The 19,177-nt window shown below is 37.4% G+C and overlaps 1 long non-coding RNA gene across 1 annotated transcript; it reads right to left on the bottom strand.

The window, feature by feature from the left end:
• Nucleotides 1-6,616: 6,616 nt before the first annotated feature.
• Nucleotides 6,617-7,332, bottom strand: LOC127108471 (uncharacterized). Its single transcript, XR_007796049.1, has 3 exons — nt 7,231-7,332; nt 7,060-7,143; nt 6,617-6,974 (listed from the first exon to the last, which is right to left on the bottom strand). It is a non-coding gene; the product is annotated as an uncharacterized LOC127108471 (long non-coding RNA).
• Nucleotides 7,333-19,177: the final 11,845 nt, after the last annotated feature.

The following is a 19,177-nucleotide window of genomic DNA, read 5'->3' as shown; positions in this document are numbered from 1 at the left end:
ACTTCTAGCGCCAATTTTCTTTTGTTCTCAACCAAATAGGCCAAAATTCGAGCCAAACTTTCTGACTCAGCAGTCATCTTCATCAACTGTAGGCCACCCCGTAGGTGGAATGACCATTTCATGCTCCATTTCCTTTTCATCATCCCAGATAAATCCATAATCAGGATCAAGATTTAGGATACAACGTGTGTTGACTGAAGCGTAGGATCCTGATTCGTCATCACAAGGCGCGATGTTCGCCAGATGTTGGTTGAAATATTTCTTCGTGCCTTTGGCCTCGTCGATCTTGTAATAACTCTTATCGGCTTCGATATTCTCAACAATGCCATCTTTCTCCCAGATAATTAATCTTTGGTGTATAGTCAATGGAACTTCCCTGATTCCATGGATCCATTCTTGTCCTAAAAGCAGGTTGAAATTTGCTCTAGAGTTTACCAGCATGAAAAACGTCGATCGTGTGGTTGTATCAACGGCTAGCTCGACTTGGATAACCCCAAGAATGTTACTGGTTTGTCCCTCATAGTTGGATAAAACCATGTTGTGTTTTCGGAGATCAACATCACATTTCCCCATTTTCTTAAACAAAGTGTAAGGCATCAAATTGATAGCTTCTCTTGCATCCACGAACACTTTATTCACTACTACTTCATCGACCTTTGGCCTTTTTACAATGGTTTCAAATGATACATCATTCATGGACTAGGCCTTTAAAACATAACTTTTTGTTCCTCCACCGCACCACTATTCATAACATATTAGCATGATGGTTTGCCTTCAGCAGTTTCATCTAGTATGAAATCCTCATCTGCTTCAGAGACTTCCGACACCATATCATGTTCTGTAGGCAATATCGACACGATGTCGCTGTTGACGATGAAATCTTCAACTTAAGTATCGTCATCAGTATCATCATACATGTCATCATCTAGTGACAGATTATACTCTTCATTAGACTAGGGAGAATACTCAGGTTCTCCCTCATCGGATTGAGGAGAATATTTAGGCTCATTCTCATTCGATTGAGGTGTGCTCTTAGGTTCTTTCTTATTCTCGACCTGAGATATGCATTTCATTATTTAGGATGACATTATCCCTTATTCATCCTAAAGGGTTTACAGTCATGGCCATTGACTGGTTTGCCACGATTTTCCCTTTCTCCATCAACACACCATTTGGGTGTTGTCTTTTCTCCCCAGAGGTTTTGATAGGCTTCAGCTGTGAAGTCAAAGCCTCTTTCCTAGCTTTCTTGTTTCCCTGATAACGCCTACATTATGTTTTGTTCATAGGGTTTTACCTTTGTAGTTAGGGGATACCATATAACCTTTGGGTTCAACCTTTTTCTCTGGAGTATTTGCTTCTTTCTCCAAATCAAGCACTCCCCACTTTGGCCTTTTTGCCCCTTCTGATTCACAGGTTCCACCCACTTCTCTTGTGGGATATCCGACGGAGGAAGAGAGGTCTTTGGTCGAGGCAATTGGAATTGCGTTTTGTACTCCTCATTTTAGTTAGGTGCTCCACGTTTGTCGAATATAAACCTTGGAATGATAGGTGTAGCGGTAAATTCATGACCATTCAGCTATGGATAAACTTAACGTCAATAAAACCAGAGTCGCCAACACGCTTTTATTATTTCCAAGGGAAAAGGGAAAAGTACGAACAAAACTCAAAGATAAGAAGTTTTCAAATCAAAACTAATAAAATGCCAGAGATTACAGGTAAGGGGGTTGGTTACACAGAGGGAAGATGTTAGCACCCAAAGTGTTCTAGGTACTCCTAGGGAGCCCTTTTTTGTGTCCATATGTGTTTTTGTACAAAATTATGTTTGCAATAAATAGAGTGGAGGGATGAGAAAAGAATTCATTAATTATATTTTTGTGTTTGACAAGACCTTCAGACTTGTGCCTACGTACCAACATAAAAATGAGGGATCAAAACCTTGTAGTTCGTGGTAACAATTTCAAAGTGAGTGTATTGCTTTTAACAAAAATTTAAGTTTAACAAACGCACAAAAGGCCTAAAAGGTTTGAATGAGTGTTAGTTCTTTTTGTCTTTCGAAATTTTAAGTCAATATGATTAGATTCATTTTCAAGTTTGATTAAGAAAAGAGTTTGAAAATGCAATGGCATAAGGCCAAAGTTTCTAATTTGCAATAAAGTCTAAGTTTAGAAATCATAAGCAAAGAAGATTTTAAAAGGAGGGAGAGATTTGAAATTAAAGAAGTAGGGGAGGAGATGAAAAGACTAATCCTAAGAAAAAATTTAAAAGTTAAGAGTTGAAAAGATCTGACCAATGGGATGCAATCCAATAGACAAGAATGTCATATAGAAACCCAATTTTCCCTTGGACTTTAGAATCAAGCAATATCAATACACACAATAGCAAGGTGAAGAACAAGGCATCAAATAAAGATAGCCACATCCAAGCTTATCAACTCCATGATCTTCTTCATGATCTCCCATGTATCAGATGATCTACTCCTTGAATGGCTTAGAATAGCTCACTAGACACAGGTTCAAAGTAACAACTTCACTAATCATGTTGTAGATGAACTCAAATGGATCTTCAATATTTGCATCAGATGAAAGTTCACTTCACAGGCACTTGGTTTCATGAAAGTTGGCATTGGCCAAGTCCTTTTGCATAGGGAGTGTTGCCTAATTCTAAGTCCAATGTCTCAAATCAAATCCAACAATCCACACAAATGTCTTTTAGGGTTTTTGTTGTTATTATGTACATTAATGTCAGAGGACCACAAACACAAACAAGTATATACAATCACAATATAATCACAAAGTATGGCTCAAGTGAGCAAAGTGAAAATGACATTAAAATAAACAAGTTAAATGATATGAATAATGGTAAATGAATAAAGACATGAATTTAAAGTGCATAAAAGTAAATGGCTTGAAATTAAATGTTAATTTTTAGTTGATTAGAAGTTAGTTTTGAATTAGGAGAGACTAAGAGACATTTAGGTTAAACCGTGTGTTTTAAAAGCACTACGGAGACTTGTTAATACCTTAGGATTGACATTAATTTTGTAAAACAAATAATGTAATCATCTCTGTTGTTTTAATATGTTGGGTTGAAGAAGTTCAACATCTGGACCAACATGTCATGAACGATGTCACGACATCATGCCTGTGACATCGTACATGTGTAGAAAACTGAATTAATTTAATTCAGTATATATTCTGGGATTAGTGAGGATATTTGGTGAATATCCTAACTTCCATGTGGAGGTCTTAAAGACTCAATCAGAATATATATAGGCTCCAAATATGGAGATATATATGGAGAGATTTTAGGATTGAAGACCTTGTTTGTAGCAGAATTTTTCTGCTGGCTTTGTAACAGCAAAGAAGAAGTTTGCTACGATTTCTGAAGGCCCAAATCCAGTTGGGTGATTAGGTTATAAATAGCATATTGTAACGTAGTTTTTGTAAGCCTCTTAGAATGAAAAATTAGGGGTGTGTGTGAGGTAAACCTCCCAACTTGTGGGAAGGTTACCATGTGTTTCTCAGTGTTCAAAGCTGAGAGTATTTGTAACTCAAAGCCTGTAGGTAAGAGTGGTTTTGTTCTTGAATGAAGTTGTGAAGCAAGTTCAAGTTGTTTAACATTACATTGTATTTGTAGTGATAGGAATGGAAACTGGAGGTTTCTATCTAGGAGTTCCTAGGTGTAGATTGCATTGGGTAGGGATTAAGTGAAGAGTTGTAAACGGGGGAGTTTAGCTCTGAATTAATACTGCTGATAGTGGATCTTCTTCCTGGCTTGGTATGCCCCCAGAGTAGGTGATGTTGCACTGAACTGGGTTAATAATTTCCTGTGTTGGTTTACCTTCTGCATGTTATAATCCTGTCTGCCATAACTCAGGTTGTAATTCAGTCTGCTTATCAAGTTAATAACAGACCTGATACATAGCCTTCTGTTTGAATGTCAATCAGAATGTTTTGACATTCATCATTAACAACATATACTGAATAATAGGCATGTTGATCTCAGTTCAGTATTTAGTTAAGTCTGGTCTTCAAGAGGATAACAGACCTGGCCAAAGGTTCATAGTGAAACTGTCAAACTGGATATCTTGACAGTTGTTCGCGTAGGCTGATACTGAAGTAGAGACTGGTTAGTCTTTCACAGTATAGCAAAGTTAGCACAGTCTGTTTTCAGGAACATAACAGAATCAGCATGAGGTATATGTTCTGGATGTCAAACTGAATGTTGTGACATTCACACCTGACAGTTTGTGCTAAATTGTAGGATAATTAGTTTTTCTGTTTCAGCATTTTTCTCAGGCTAATTTTAGGAATCCAACAGCTGAGCTAAAATCCAGGAAAATAACAACTAACCTACAATTAATGAACCTAACAAATAGCCTATTTGTCAGCTCCCTAATGTCTGGAAATTAGGTTAACTTGCTTGACTTTTAGTTTAGAAAACACGAGTACTAAGCCAGCAAACTGGAATACAGTAACAGGTGATGTTCAAATCAATATTGATATATCATGCTGATAACTGTGCAAACACAACAGAAGTAAGTGTGGTGTTTGATCTATGTTGTGTCTTTGTACAAGAAGGACAGAACTAGGTGTTCTTCCATTCTAAGGTAATACAGTAGCAAATCTCGTGTCAATTGTGAAAGCGTGCTTGAGTACAGGGTTTTAATTTGTATAACTGTCTTGCTGTATTAGTTACAATGTTGGATCAGATGTCATGACTTGGAGTAGAACATCTGAATTCTGACTACGCCAGAATTTCAAATGGTATCAGAGCAGGCATCCTGTTCTGTTTCTGGATGAGATCCAAGGGTGATACTTTATGGTATCTTGCAAGGAGTTATGTTAGTACTGATGTTGGAACTTGTAGAAGGTTCTGTGGTTTCCCTGAATGGTCCCTTGAAATAGGTGGATGGACTATTCATGACAAGAACTGTGCGCACCTGCCTCTGGAGATTGGCAATTGGCCTTTGTGTGGGACAGCTGTGCTAGTATTGAATATTCAAACTTGGTATGTTCTTGGAGGCTGATCTGGTGAAGTGTGTGTTCATTGGTTGAGTTGTATTATGATTTCCGCTGCATAATACCTGGCAAAACTCAAACTCTGATGTAGTTTCCCCTCATGTGGATGAAAGGCTGTTGTCACTACACCAAATAAGGGAAAAAGGGCGCTTATTTTGGCCTATAACAACGCTTTTAAGCGCCCTCTAAAGTGGCGTTGGCATAGGTAAAGACAACGCTTTGTTTTCCTGGAGAAAGCGCTCTCTAAAGTGGCCCTTTAAGGGCCACATTATAGTGCGCTTTCAGAAAAAAGCGCCCTCTGGAGTGGTCCATAAAGGGCCACCTTAGAGGGCGCTTTCTGGACAAAGCGCCCTCTAAAGTTTTCAATGTAAAGTGTTTAGAGGGCGCTTCCTACAGAAAGCGCCCTCTAAAGTGTTAGTTATTTTAAAAAAAATTGTTTGAAAAATAGTGCGTATTTAATTGGGAACCTGTTCGCATGCTGCAAAAGTGTAAAATTCATATTGATTTCATCCTTTAATCCAATGTTATACACCATTAATCCATTGATATATACAACATGAATCCATTTATATACAACATTAATCCTCCATATATACAACATTAATATATTGATATTCATGCATGTACAACAACATTCCATACATATATGTACAACAACTACAACCTATATGATTCTATGATCAATAATGAATTGACACAATTCATCCTTCATTTCATCCAAATGAGCTCTTGAGTAAGATTTGTATTCGTCAAAGTACTACAATTAAGAGAATAAAACATATTCATGATTTAGTAACAAATTAGATGAAATATCCGATAATATTAAAATAAACCCTAAGTTATTATTCCATACCATTTTTGGGATGTCTATACGATTCAACGCAATGATATCTCTCATAAATCTCAATACAAAAAATCCGCAATCAATCGAATTGTTTTGCTGAGGACACTACACAGAAAAACAAACAATATATATATAGTTAATTTCTTACAAACACTATTATAAGCAAAAAAACAAACACTATTATAAGCAAAAATAAGAAACTTAATATATACCTGAACTCTGACCCAGGTAATGTCCTTCCTATTACGATAATTCTTTTTCGATCTAAATTTTAGTATTGCCCTAACAAAATAAAAACGTATATTGAGATCAATCTGACAGACATAATTAAATATACAAATACACACGAATATTTAGGGGAATTTCACTTACGCGTCAACCGTCTTCTTCATACTCGGATATTTACTCCAATCACCCGGTAACGAATCGAGATAATACACCATTAGTCTCGAAAGATCCATAGCAACCAACACCCAGTGACCACTGTAAAATAAAACAAAAATTTAGATGCATGAAAATTTTCTACGTAAAAGATATACATAGATTAGAATGAAATTATTAGAAAGAAAATCTAACCCGTTGCCAGAATTAAACGGTAAAAAATACAAACTGGGTGTAGTATTATCGCCGACCACCATGAATCTATCGACTAGTTCATTCATTACGGATGTTGGATTTTTCGTTATAGACGTTGTGTTGAAACGGGAAGCAGCAATAAAATTGAATCGGTTACACAATTCAGTTCCCCGCATCAATGTGTCATACATATACCTTAAATAGAAACATAATAAACATTAGACTACTCATTGAAATGTGTAAATAAATTGTTCAACTAAGTAAATAATAGATTGATCGGAGTACCATATGTATGTATGAATGACAGCGATGCCCAATTCTTCGTGTTCAAAAAGTTGTTGCATGTCCTCCTTTGCAATTAATTCGGAATGAGCAATTCCGAAAACACCTTCATCCATATCTACACTACGGATGGCGCCGTGCATAATATCTGACTCTTCCACCATTTTCTCAAGACGCATCATAATTTGAGATTTTGTCCCGGACGTCGTTGGAATTTCCTTACTAGCTTTGTCCAACATTTGACCGGGAACCTAAAAATATAAATTAAATCATGACTTTTTGTGATGCAACAGAATCGTTGTGTATATAATTCAATGGGTATATATATATTTGTACCTCTTTTTGAGATTTATGATTTGTTTTTGTCCCGGACTTCGTTGGAATATCCTTACCAGCTTTTTTCAACATTCGACCGGGAACCTAAAAATTCATATAAATTAAATCATGACTTTTTGTGATGCAACAGAATCTTTGCGTATATAATTCAATGGGTATATATATTTGTACCTCTTTTTGAGATGCAACCGACTCGATGCGTCTTGAAATCCCTTTACCAGCTTTATGTGTGGGTCTTGTAGGAGTCTAACATTACCATGTAATAAGGATTGATTAAATATCATAATTGTAGCTGAATTGAAATGTGAATACTAAATATTCATAATCATTTAGAACATATATACCTCGGCATCTGGGAAAATTAGATCTGACGGCCACCCAACAAAGGATCCGACTGCATCTCGCATCAACGTTGTCTCTGAAACAACGTCAGGTAATGGTAGAAGCGCGTCCGTATCTAATACAAGGTCAACCGAAACTTTCATATATCCCACCGGGAGGGGATTATGGTGAAGTAATTCACCCGAAGTGTTGTGCACTTTTCCCTTGCCAACTATGCGATAAGTTGGTGACGATAGATACAGTTGACAAGGTGTAATGCCCTAAACTAATAATAAACATGTTATTGTTAACGTGTATATGTGTCAAGTAAAAAAGTGCTATTTTAATTTCATAATAACATATATAATTACCTCGAGAAATTTCGGTTGACAATTGATACTAGCTCGGTCACTAGTATCTTTTGCCTCAGAACCGCGCCTTTCCTCTCTATACCTTGCATTCTCCTTTTGCAGTTCGAGTACTTGTGCCCTTAACTCCGCCAAGGTCTCCATCACCTCTTTGTTGGTAGGATTTTTTGTTTTTGGTTTTTTATAAAATGACGACGGAGTCACACCAAAACCCTTACCCCTCACACGACCGGAATACTCAGGAACATTTAGTACTCGACTAAGTAGGCTCCTGCAATCCTGGACCTCGGTTGAAGGTAAGGTTTGGGATAAAGTCTCCTGAAATATTATTAGAGGAGATTAAAAATGAATTATATGTCTAACAAAATTTTCGATATAATTAAAGAAATAATGTTATATATACTTACACATTCGTCATAAACATTTTGAACCGCTTCAACGACAACCCCATCCTTCCCAACCCGAGCAGCCTTCCAAAATACGTGCTCCGGAAGAGATGTTGCGTCACTTTTCTCCTCGGCTAGCTACACATTGAATCAGATTATAAGATCATCAATTATAACATATTGTGACAATGTATAAGCTCATAGCATTTGAATATACTCACAATTCTTTGTTATAACCGTGCATATCCCGTACGCCCTTTTTTGTACGGATACGCGGGTTTTGATGCCCTTTTCCGATTTTTGTCACTTACTTCCTGGATAAAAAAGTTTAAGGCATATCAGAACCAAGTAACTTAACAATTTTATAATACCATAATTAATAGACATTAGATGGAATTTTTCGTTTCTTCGTTTGGCGACAAAGTTATCCTATTCTTCGGCTGAAATAATCTCCGCATACTTCATTGGCCGTTCTGCTTCAACAAATTTTCCTTCCTCATCCTTGAGAAATTTATTGGACAAAAAGGATCGAAATCCTCGGAGTCTTTTTCCGGCCAATTGAATACAATATTTTTGCCGGCTTTCATCGATGTGAAAGGATCTCTAAAAAACATACACATGGAGTGTGTTATTATAAGTAATATTATAACAATATATGGTCAACAAATAGTCAACAAAAAAAACATATAACAATATATGGTAAGTACCTGTATCTCAGACCATATTTTTTCTTTGTCAACCTTCAATTCCGTACTTCTCCAATTATCACATGTAATCGGAATATGTTGTCGAACAAGGAAACCAATGTAACTTGCCAACATTGAACCGTTAGGCTCAATTAGTTGGTCTTCAGCACTCCAATGTACTTCGAATTTTTCACCCTTGTCTCTTGCACGAATGGTTGACTTCATAACAGTCAATCCTCGTTTGATTTCATTTTCAACATTGTTACGTGATCCACTCGCGTCATGGGTATCGTCTTGGTTACTAGCCATTTTATCTGTAATATAGAAATGATTCAATAAGACCCAAGTAAGACAATGACCATATTCGTGAAGCTACACAAAAAACACATTCATATACCTTCCATTTCTCTCATGTTACAACAATCTAAACTCTTTTTTTTCATCATTATTGAATACAAACTCACACACACCTACTGCATACAAAAGACCAATGCAAACTTATGGTGTTTGGAACATGAACAAACTTGCATCCATAATCATCAAACTTCCAAGCACAAGCTCAAACACACTCCAAATAACATCAGTTTTCAATCAGAAATAAAAAACCTTACATAACCATACAACATACAACATGCAGTGATCAAAACCATACACAAAAAAATAACAAAAAATGATTTTCAACAAGGTGCTCATGAACACCATATAGTGCTCGTTTGCCCTAAACAACATTAATCAACATAATGCATAAAATGTAAAACTCAGTTTAGAAAATGCCCTAATCAAACACCTGAAAATACAAACTATTGAGAGAAATACCTTCAAGGTGACGGTAACGATGGAGAAGAAAGTGAACAGCGACGGTGGACGCAGATAACTTAGTGAACGTGAACACAGCAGCAGAAAAAGGCGACGGCGACGACGACGGTGAGGGAGGGAGAACGAACGGAGGACGAGAGTAATCGCAGTAGAGAGAAAACCCAGTTACGTAAACGAAATAGCATATAGCGAGGGAAAATAAAGAGACATGCAGTATATGTTATAATTTTAATGTTTACTAAAGGGGACCTTAGAGGGCACTTGTGTAAAAAAAGCGCCCTCTAAAGGGGGCCTAAGAGGGCGCTTCTAAAAGCGCTCTCTAAGGCTTTCCAAAAGCGCCTTATAAACTGGAAATGTACATGGACTTAGAGAGCGCTTTTTTAAAAGCGCCCTCTAAGGGTACCCTTAGAGGGCGCTTTCATAAACGCACCCTCTATTGGTGTCCTTCCATTTCCTCATTATTTTTTTGCTTCACTTTAGAGGGCGCTTTGTTACAAAAGCGCCCTCTAAAGTGCGTTGTCTATTCCAGTTGTTCGCTCCTTATTTTTTCTCTTCACTTTAGAGTGCGCTTTCGTAATAAAGCGCCCTCTAAGGTGCACTGTCTATTCCAGTTTTTGGCGTAGTGTGTATTCAAGATTTCATCATAATCTACTGAAGATGTCAAAGATACTTGAGTCTCATCAAGTCCACTCTTCATGGTAAGAATCACCTGATCACTGATTCTTGTACTCTCCTGGGAAGTGTATATGAAGACCTTGAAGACTTTCAAGGAGGGTTTGGTTCAAGGAGGTTAAACTAGTGTTCTATGTGATGTTAGAACATGTTGTTCAACAAGTATGCAACTACTGGTTGAAGAGCAGATGTTTTTAGGCGTCAAACAAAGAGATACTTTTGTTTGGAACCTACTCCTGACCTGGAAGAGGAGACATCTGTGTGTGCTAAGTTGACAAGGGTAGGGTCAACTGTGTGTATGCTCAAGAAGGTCACTTTTAGAAGTCTGATCTCTAGAAGTGGAGCTGGTTGAGATGTGATATTGTGCAATCCCTGATGTGTGCCTTATCCATGTAGATTGATCAGGGTTGGATAGTTGTTCCCTGAAGTACTATGTTGTGTTGGAAGACAAGTCCCCTGGATGTTAGAAGTTAATAATGGGGTAACCTGACTGCTATTTCATTTAAGAGGATTGGGGCCATGAATCTTGTTATTCAAACACCACGCTCAGAAGTGGCAGTTCCTTCAAGGAGTGAGAATATGAAGATTTAGTGGTTGGTTGAGGTAGTATGCTCTGGCAATGCACATCTACTATTAACTGGTGTTGTTTTGTTGTCACTAGTACTTATGGTCAGCTGGAGTCTGATTGGTGTGATTGAAGTATGTATAGGTATAACTCATAGAGTTATTTGCCACGGGTAGGGATGGTGTATGTCATGTTGAGACATTTGTGTACAATGCATGGATATTGGTGTGGAGTTTCCATGATTGTTAATTTGAGGGGGAGCTTTGGTTAACCTCCTCACGTTTGGTCAGCATAGGGTCTGGTTGGCTGTTGACCTGTGTCACATGGGTTCTGGTCGTTGTGTGACACATTTGCAAGGAAGGATTCATCTCTCTCATTCCTAAGGGTGAATCTAATCTGGAAAGATTCTCAAATCTATTGAGGTGCTTGCAAGCAGAAGATGTTGACACAAGAAGAGTATTTTCAAAGTATTCTTATGGTGGAAGTATCTGAAAGGATAATTGGGAAAGGATTTAAGATCAATGTCTACTTGTGCCAAGTACAAGTATTTAATTGATTATCCTTGGAGCTCCAGATAACTGATGTTCTTAAAGATGTTGGAACATCTCTTCTTCAAGACCCTGTGCAGAATCACAGGAAGGATAGTACATTGGTTTATGATCTATCTCTTTGGTGGCAGCAAAAGCATATGATCTCTGAAAAGGTTTCCTGGCAAGAAACATGTTCAGCCTTGGTGTGTACAAGAAGAAGAAGACATCATAGTTCTGATGGTGGTTACTTGGATCAGTTTATTTCTGATCTAGGTAAGGAAGTGCATTGGCTAATGCACACTGTGGAGTTAAGAACAAGTGGCAGCATTCTTGACACCATGGAAACAGCCTTGCTTTAGGAAGTGGAATCCTTGGTATAGCTGAAGGATTAGTCTCTAACTGGTCCTTCTGAAGACTCATGCATCAGAGTGTCTGATGTCTTTGGAGAAGAAGCAGGGATTCATCAAGGTGTGAGCTTGGATGACTTAACTGCAAACCTGTAGGATGGAGGTTGTTTACTCAAACTTGGTTACACACTCAAGTCTATGAGAGCGTTGAACTCTTGTTCTGTGTAGGGAGGAAGTTCTTTCAAGTGGCAGAAGAAGGAGCTGAATTCAACAACTAGATGTTAAAACACAATGTTGTGACATTTGGTTCAACATCAGAATCTTAGTTAGTGAAGTGGCACATCAACTTAAGATAGAAGGCTCTACAGAGTTGTAGATTGGGTACTTCAAAAAGACCGTTCTCATTATAGTTCTTTGGAGTTGCTGGATGGAGAAGATGTTACATGTTCATGTCTTAGAGAATCTAAGTTCTGTTTAACATGTAGCTTGAAGTTCAAGTCTCACTTGGAAGGTCAGAATATCTTTGGGAGAAGTCTGATAAACTTGGAGAGGTCAAAAAGTGGCATTTGACTTTTTCATATGAGGATTCATGAAGGAGGTAATCAACCAGTGGTATTTGGTCTATCTCAGAAGTGAGCTCGAAGAATCAAGATAATCAACATGTGGCAGCTGATTATTCTTGAGGAAAGTCTGAGACAAATTACTCTTGAGCAAAAAAGTAGTAAGTTGAAGACAAAAGGAGGTGTTTTCTATTCATCTCTTGGAGCTTGTGGTAGGAGTTCTAAGCTATCTATGGAAGATTATCTCTTGTAATGGGATGAGAATGTATATGTCCCAATTTGTGTCTGGTTTCTTTGGGATCAAGCTTGTGACTCAGTGATATCTGAAGATTATCAGATGGTGGTCTTTGTTATGTTGTGAGGATGTCCTAACTAATGTTAGAACATTTTGTGAAGTGGTTTTCTGTTCTGGTTAGAAGAGAGATTGACACAGAGTGTGGATGTGTTCAGCCAAGAGGGTTGAACAGAGGGTGTGCTCTTGAAGACATGAAGATGCATCTTATGTTTTCCATTCATCAAGTGGTCTGGGTTCTCTTTGAATAAGGAAATATGTGAAGGTCCAACTTTGGGGTGTTGGATATGTTCATGTGTGATCTCCAAGTTTCAAGAGAAGAGTTGGTTGGTTATGACAGGGGGAGTTCTGTCTTTGTGCTGCAAGTAATCATCAAGCTTGTGGTCTATGTGTTCTCAGATGAAAAGGTATGGCACCTTGTTAGTTATTGGGTTGATGTGTTGTGTGTCAAGGCTGAGGGAGCAGAAGAATGTCTGACCGAATGTCATGACATTGCCTTGGATAATATTATTATTTCCTTCTGAACCTTAAAGTCATGAGGAAATATGGATGTGGTGTGTCTAATTATGATAAATTAGAATAAGCCTGATTGTTACAGTTGTGTGGTACAGGGGGAGTAACCATCTACTGGTGTTTGTGAGTTTGGCTTTAGTGGTGCCAGATGTCAAGGTTCTACTGGAGGTACGAAAGTGGTCTTAGGAAATGTTGATAGGAAGAATACTTGAAGAATGCAGGCAAAAGCCACGTTGAATGTTAAGACATCGCGTGCAACGTGTCTGACTGCTGTAAGACCCCAATTTTTGCCCTAAGATCTCTCATGGCTCATATCATATCATATCATAGCCTCAAGGATCATTGCATGCCCTAGCTTCCCTCCTAGTGGGTAGGGTTGTCTTGTGAGTGTGATTCTTGATCACCAAGCATGTATTGCATTTGTATGTCATTGCTTTTCATATGTTTACTAACCAAAAGTACAAAAATATTGTCATCTAACCTTGTTTCTTGCAGATGAAACAAACTAGGTCAAAATAGTCAAAATCAGCCATTGAGCTGGATGGTGACCATTCTTGAAGTATTTGGGCACCATGATCATTCATCAAGAGTTCATATGAGCTATGGTATCATTTGGTATCAAGATCTCAATTGAAAAAGGCTTGGAATTCATCAGAACATGGCTCAATCCACCAAAACCCTAGAAAAGTCAACTGTGGTCAACTGTGCATTTAATCAGGAATTGGAAGGTGTGAGATGGTTGGAAATGTCTCATTCATGCCCATATAAGCCTCATTTGGCATTTCAAAGATTAAGGTTGAAGAATTTGAAGTCAGACAAAAAGTTTCCAAAAATGGAAATGACCTGTAATTCTCAGCTGCCCAAAATGGAAAGTTATGCTCCTCAAAATTACATCATGAACCAAGCTTCAAATCAAAATTTGTCCAACATGAAAGTTGAAGATCTTGTTCTTGCCTTTCCAAAAAGTCCAAGAACACTCATTTCTCATTTATGGTTGGCAAGTTGTGATCAAATCATTTTCAGAAAATGCCTAAATTCAAAGTGGCATAACTTTCACATGGAATGGCCAAATTGGATGGTTCTTCTTTGAGCAAACCACATTTGATGTGTACTATCCAAATCCATCATCACATTTTGCCAAAAGCCTTCACATAAAAAGGTCATTTTTCAAGTGTACCAATTAAAAAGTGGAGGGTAAAAAGGTCCAATTTCAAATTACATGGAATTTTCACATGGGACCAATTCCAATAGCTTCCAAATATGATTTATGACTTGCTCAAGGTGAAAAAAACACTGTTACATTGATCCAAACTATCCAAGGGCAAAAAGGCCAAAGTGCATTACAAGCTCATTTTCACTAATCATCCAATTTTGTGCTAATCATGATTAAAGAGTGGATTAAGGGCAATATAAAAGCCTAATTCTAACAGAATTGAAGGACCAGTAATCATTTTTCAGATCCAATCACAAATTCTCTCAAATTTTCACATTTTTTCACATTCACTTTTTCTTCAATTCATCAAGATTTCACCAAATTTTTTGCAAGTTCTTTGTTGATTCTCCATGTGCAGGTGATTCTAAAGTTCTGTTTGAAGGAATCGAAGCAAGAACCGTACCAAAAACTCCAACTGTCCAAGCTTCTTCTCCAATGGCAGTTGCAAATTCCCTCATCATCATGCACTCTTGAGCTGAATTTTCATCATCAATCATCTTCATAATCATTATCCTTCATCTGTTTTCAAGAATCAAGGCCAGAAACACACTGAATCACGAGCTGCATATCCAAGAGGTAAAAATTCGAACTCGTTAATTCTCGCAATTTCCATGTGGTTTTGATAGGTCCTTTGACATAGAGTAGATTGATGCTTGAATCGCGTGATTTCGTCCATTATTCATCAAGATATTTGAGATTAAAGATTGCATGTCAAAACTATTTTCTATCGTATCTTTTTGTGTGATTACTTCTGGACAAAACCATGGCCATATCCTTGATCTACGCTGAGAGACGGAGAGAACGGTATACGGTTTGCGCGTTTTGGTTGAGAAATGTCCATAACGGAATCTGGTGATGAAGAACAACGAAGAACAACTCATTTTCTGGAATTTTCGCATTTTGATCCGGTTTCCTTGGCTTTTTTTCAAATTTCCTGTTTCCCGCCTCCGCGAGCGAATCACAGCATGCCACGCAATTTAATTGATACTGCGTCGTTTTGGCCAGGCGGTAGATTATTACAAAAATGCCATCCAGATTAGATTAAATCCATTTAAAACTTAAATAAACATTTCAATAATTCAATTAACTTCAAAAAAATCATAGATTAATCATCCTTAATCCAAATTAGGTGGGAATTTTTTTGTTGAATTCCAAATTTAATCTAGTTTTTTTTAGGCATAGTAACTCAAGTTGTGCCTGGTGATTTTTTGGATTGATCTAATGACTTTTGTCATGTATGCTATATTTGTATGTCTCACCATATTGATCATAAAATAACCATGCATTATCCAAATTGAATGAAATTTCACATGCTTGTTCTTGACTCATGCCTGGAGATTTTGATGTATAGTTTGTAATTTTTGGATCCCTGGTTTGGTAGATATGATATAATATTTTTGAGTGTGACAATGTATGTCACACTATGCTATGCTGTGTTCATGATTTAATTTTCCATGCTTTCACTAGGCCTATGGCTCTTATTTTTTGCATGAGATACCTTGTATATGTCTAGTTTCACCATGAATTTTTGTAGGAATTCTTAATACATTTCCTATTTGATTGACATTTTTGATTGCTGTTTATCATTTTTAGGGTTTTGCTTGAGTAGCAAACTTCCACATCTTGTGAAATGCTCATTTCTTACCATATGAATGTGAAATTTGGTGGAGTGTTTCTTAACATGTTTAGCTTCACATTGGCTTTGGTCCCATTCATTTCTCATTTGATCTCACTGTTTTACAATTGATTGAAGTTGGTGTACACTTTGTGACCTTGTTTGGGTTGATTTTTGGCATGCCATGACATGTTGAATTTAATTTCCCTACTTCCACTGGTCCAAATGGCATGAAAATTGACACGTAGCTCATTGAATGTGTTCTGTTTAGACTGGAATTTTTGTGGAATTTATTGAGCTGTTTTGACATTTGTTTGATTGAAATCATTCTGTTTACTCATATGTGGTTCATAATTGCTTACTTTGAGTTAAATTGCGCATGAAATAAATTTAGTGCATAGTTTTAATATGAGACCAATTGGTCCTTCTTCTTAATTGATAAATCTTTATTGTGATCATGTTTCACTTGCTGTTTTAAATTTTTTCCCTCCTTTTGACCCTAGGCTTGTCCTAGTGGTCTTGTTACTTATGTTTGAGCTTGCTTTTCAGGTTGTGGAAACATTTGCTTTAAGGAGATAAATTCAAGTCGTTTTGAGTTGTTTCATTTGACTATTGTAAACTAACTTGTTTTGTTTTGTAGGGTGCTTGGTTCACTTGAGCTTTGTGCTATGCACATTGCATTGTTTAATTGTACACTGTTGTTGGTTCTTATATTGTTGTTTTGATTTTGTGATTGGGATGCTGATTATATTTGATTGATTTCAGGTACCCTTAGTTGCTCAGTTCTTTGAGAACTTGCATTGCTTTGCTTGTATAGCATTTGCATTGAGGTAGACTCTCTTGTCTCCATGTAGTCTGGAAGACCTGGCTTGTTATTTAGCCAGGCAACTGTCTGAAGTCCTCCTTAAGAGGCAATGTTTGTGATTGTTTATTTTTGTCCCTAAGCAGGTAAAGACCTCATGTGAGGAAATTGGTAGACAAAAGAGATATGTAGCCTATCTCCTACTATTCGGTGAGTCTCTCACATTGCTCACACTACTTGTGTTTGATGCATGTTGAGTAAATACCCAAGATCTATCGAGTCTAACTTTGGGGAGAGAGTTCCATCTTTCTGAACTCCCCCACCTTCTTATATTCATTACTCTCCCTGACCAAGGATAAGAGTGATGAGGCACACCCCTCATATCCTTTCATCTGCTTCACCTTGGCTCTCAATGTCAAGGTTAAGAGCGCCATCTACCCTATTCCATTTTGACTTTTAAAGTCCAACCTTTGATTGAGCCTAAATTGTGTGGTTATAGTGGATGCTACTTGAACTTGTTTGATTGATTATTTGTTGCATTTGTACATGATTGCTTACTTGCCATGGTGCATTCATCATTATTGATTGTTCATTCTTGCATGATCATTATTGCATATCCTTGTGATCTATGTTTGTTTGCCCATTGAGGACAATTGTAAGTCCATGTTGATTGGCTTCTGTTCCCATGATATGGAAGGATAGAGTGTAAGACCTCATTGGTCACTCATATCTTTTTGCTCTTGTTTGTTGTATGTGAGGATGCAATTGTAAGTCCCTGTGATGTGGCATTTGTATTCCTATGACCATACTTTGGAGGTTGGTATGAGTCCAGATAGATTGGCATCCGACATCCAGGTTTTGTTTACCCTAGGAGATTGGTGTAAACCCATTTATTGGTATCCGACATCCGCTTTTGTTTGTGAGATTGGTATAAGACCATTGATGGCATCCGGTATCACCTTGCTTTTTATTTACTTGCTTTGTTGCCTCATTCCTAAGGACACACTTGAATCATCTTCTATATGATTTCAAGAGGTGAACCTTTATAAGAAGTTTAACATTTCATCATCCATACCCCCTTTCGTCCTAAACCTTTTCACACTTTGATTTCAAAAACTTTGACTTGTTGTGCAAACATTCTCACCTCTTTTCAAATTAGAAACCTGGACCTTAAGTCCTTGATTTTTCAAACTCCATTTCATAATACTTCTTTGAATCAATCTTAATCATACTTTGACCATATTTTGTGAATAATCATAATCAATTAACTTCACCCATTCAATTGTTTTGGCTTTGTCCATTGTTAATATGTTTTCATACATTAGCCGTAGGTTTTAATTACCATGGTGGTTGATGTAAATCTTACCTTATCCTTAGTGAGTTGATTGTAAGTCTTCCATACTTATTATAGGGTTAACCCCTCACTAGTATGTTGAAGCCGTCCTCGCATGGTGGATTGTTGATGTAGGTTGAGTTTTCTCCCATTGGTAATGAAAAGCCTTAGCGCCTGTGTTTTAAAATTGAACTCACTAATTTTTGGAAATCTTTTAGCCGAACTACGGCGTTTTGATCCTTACCTTTGATGGAAGGTACGTAGGCAACGGGTTCATCCGTTCGAACACAAAAATAACTAACTTGTATATTCTTTTCTCATCATCCCATTCATGTTTGCACAATATGTCATAAAAAAATAAATATTTTTATACAACAAGTGTGAAAAGGGCTCCCTAGGAGTACCTAGGACGTGATGGGTGCCTAACACCTTCCCGTTGCGTAATTTACCCCTTACTCAGATTCTCTTATCTTTTTAATTAGTTTTCTACGTGTAAAACTTCTTAGGTTTTTGTTCGCTTTTTAACCAGTCCTTAGGATAAATAAAAGTGCGGTGGAGACTCGATTCATTGTATACTTTGCTTATGGTTTAATCAATAAATCATATAGCGACGAATACACCGCTACAACTGCATATAGGGAATAGTCTCCATGCACTGGAACTGCTGTTTTGGAAAAGAAACACTCAAGAGCTATAAAAGGTATTCAAAGATAGTCTGAGATTTTGTTGGTGATTCTCTGACTGTTTCTCAGCAAATATTAATGAATCTTGACCAAGCATTTATTCCTACCGTTAATTCCTAAGCATGGGATGGACCATTTAAAGGATGTAATAGCCCTCTTCTTTTCACAAGAGAAACACTCCATTCCCTCTAAACCATGGGGTATGTTAAGGTTTGGGAAAACTGCGCCTGGATCTGGTTTTGTGAGGGGTTCATTTACAAATGTTTAGCTAAAAAGGGGGAGAGAAATATAGTCCTGAGAATGTACCAGAAGCAAGTAAAACATGGTAGCAAGCAGAAGTTGGCTTCAGGCACAGAAGTCGGGGCATATCACTTGTGTCTTGTGATTTGAGTTAAGAGGACAGTTGTCTCTTGTGA

Source organism: Lathyrus oleraceus, chromosome 7 (genome assembly GCF_024323335.1).
Source record: "Lathyrus oleraceus cultivar Zhongwan6 chromosome 7, CAAS_Psat_ZW6_1.0, whole genome shotgun sequence".
In the NCBI taxonomy this organism is placed as follows: Eukaryota; Viridiplantae; Streptophyta; class Magnoliopsida; order Fabales; family Fabaceae; genus Lathyrus; species Lathyrus oleraceus.
The sequence above is the reverse complement of the archived record's forward strand: the minus strand, read 5'-3'. Positions and strand labels throughout refer to the sequence as shown.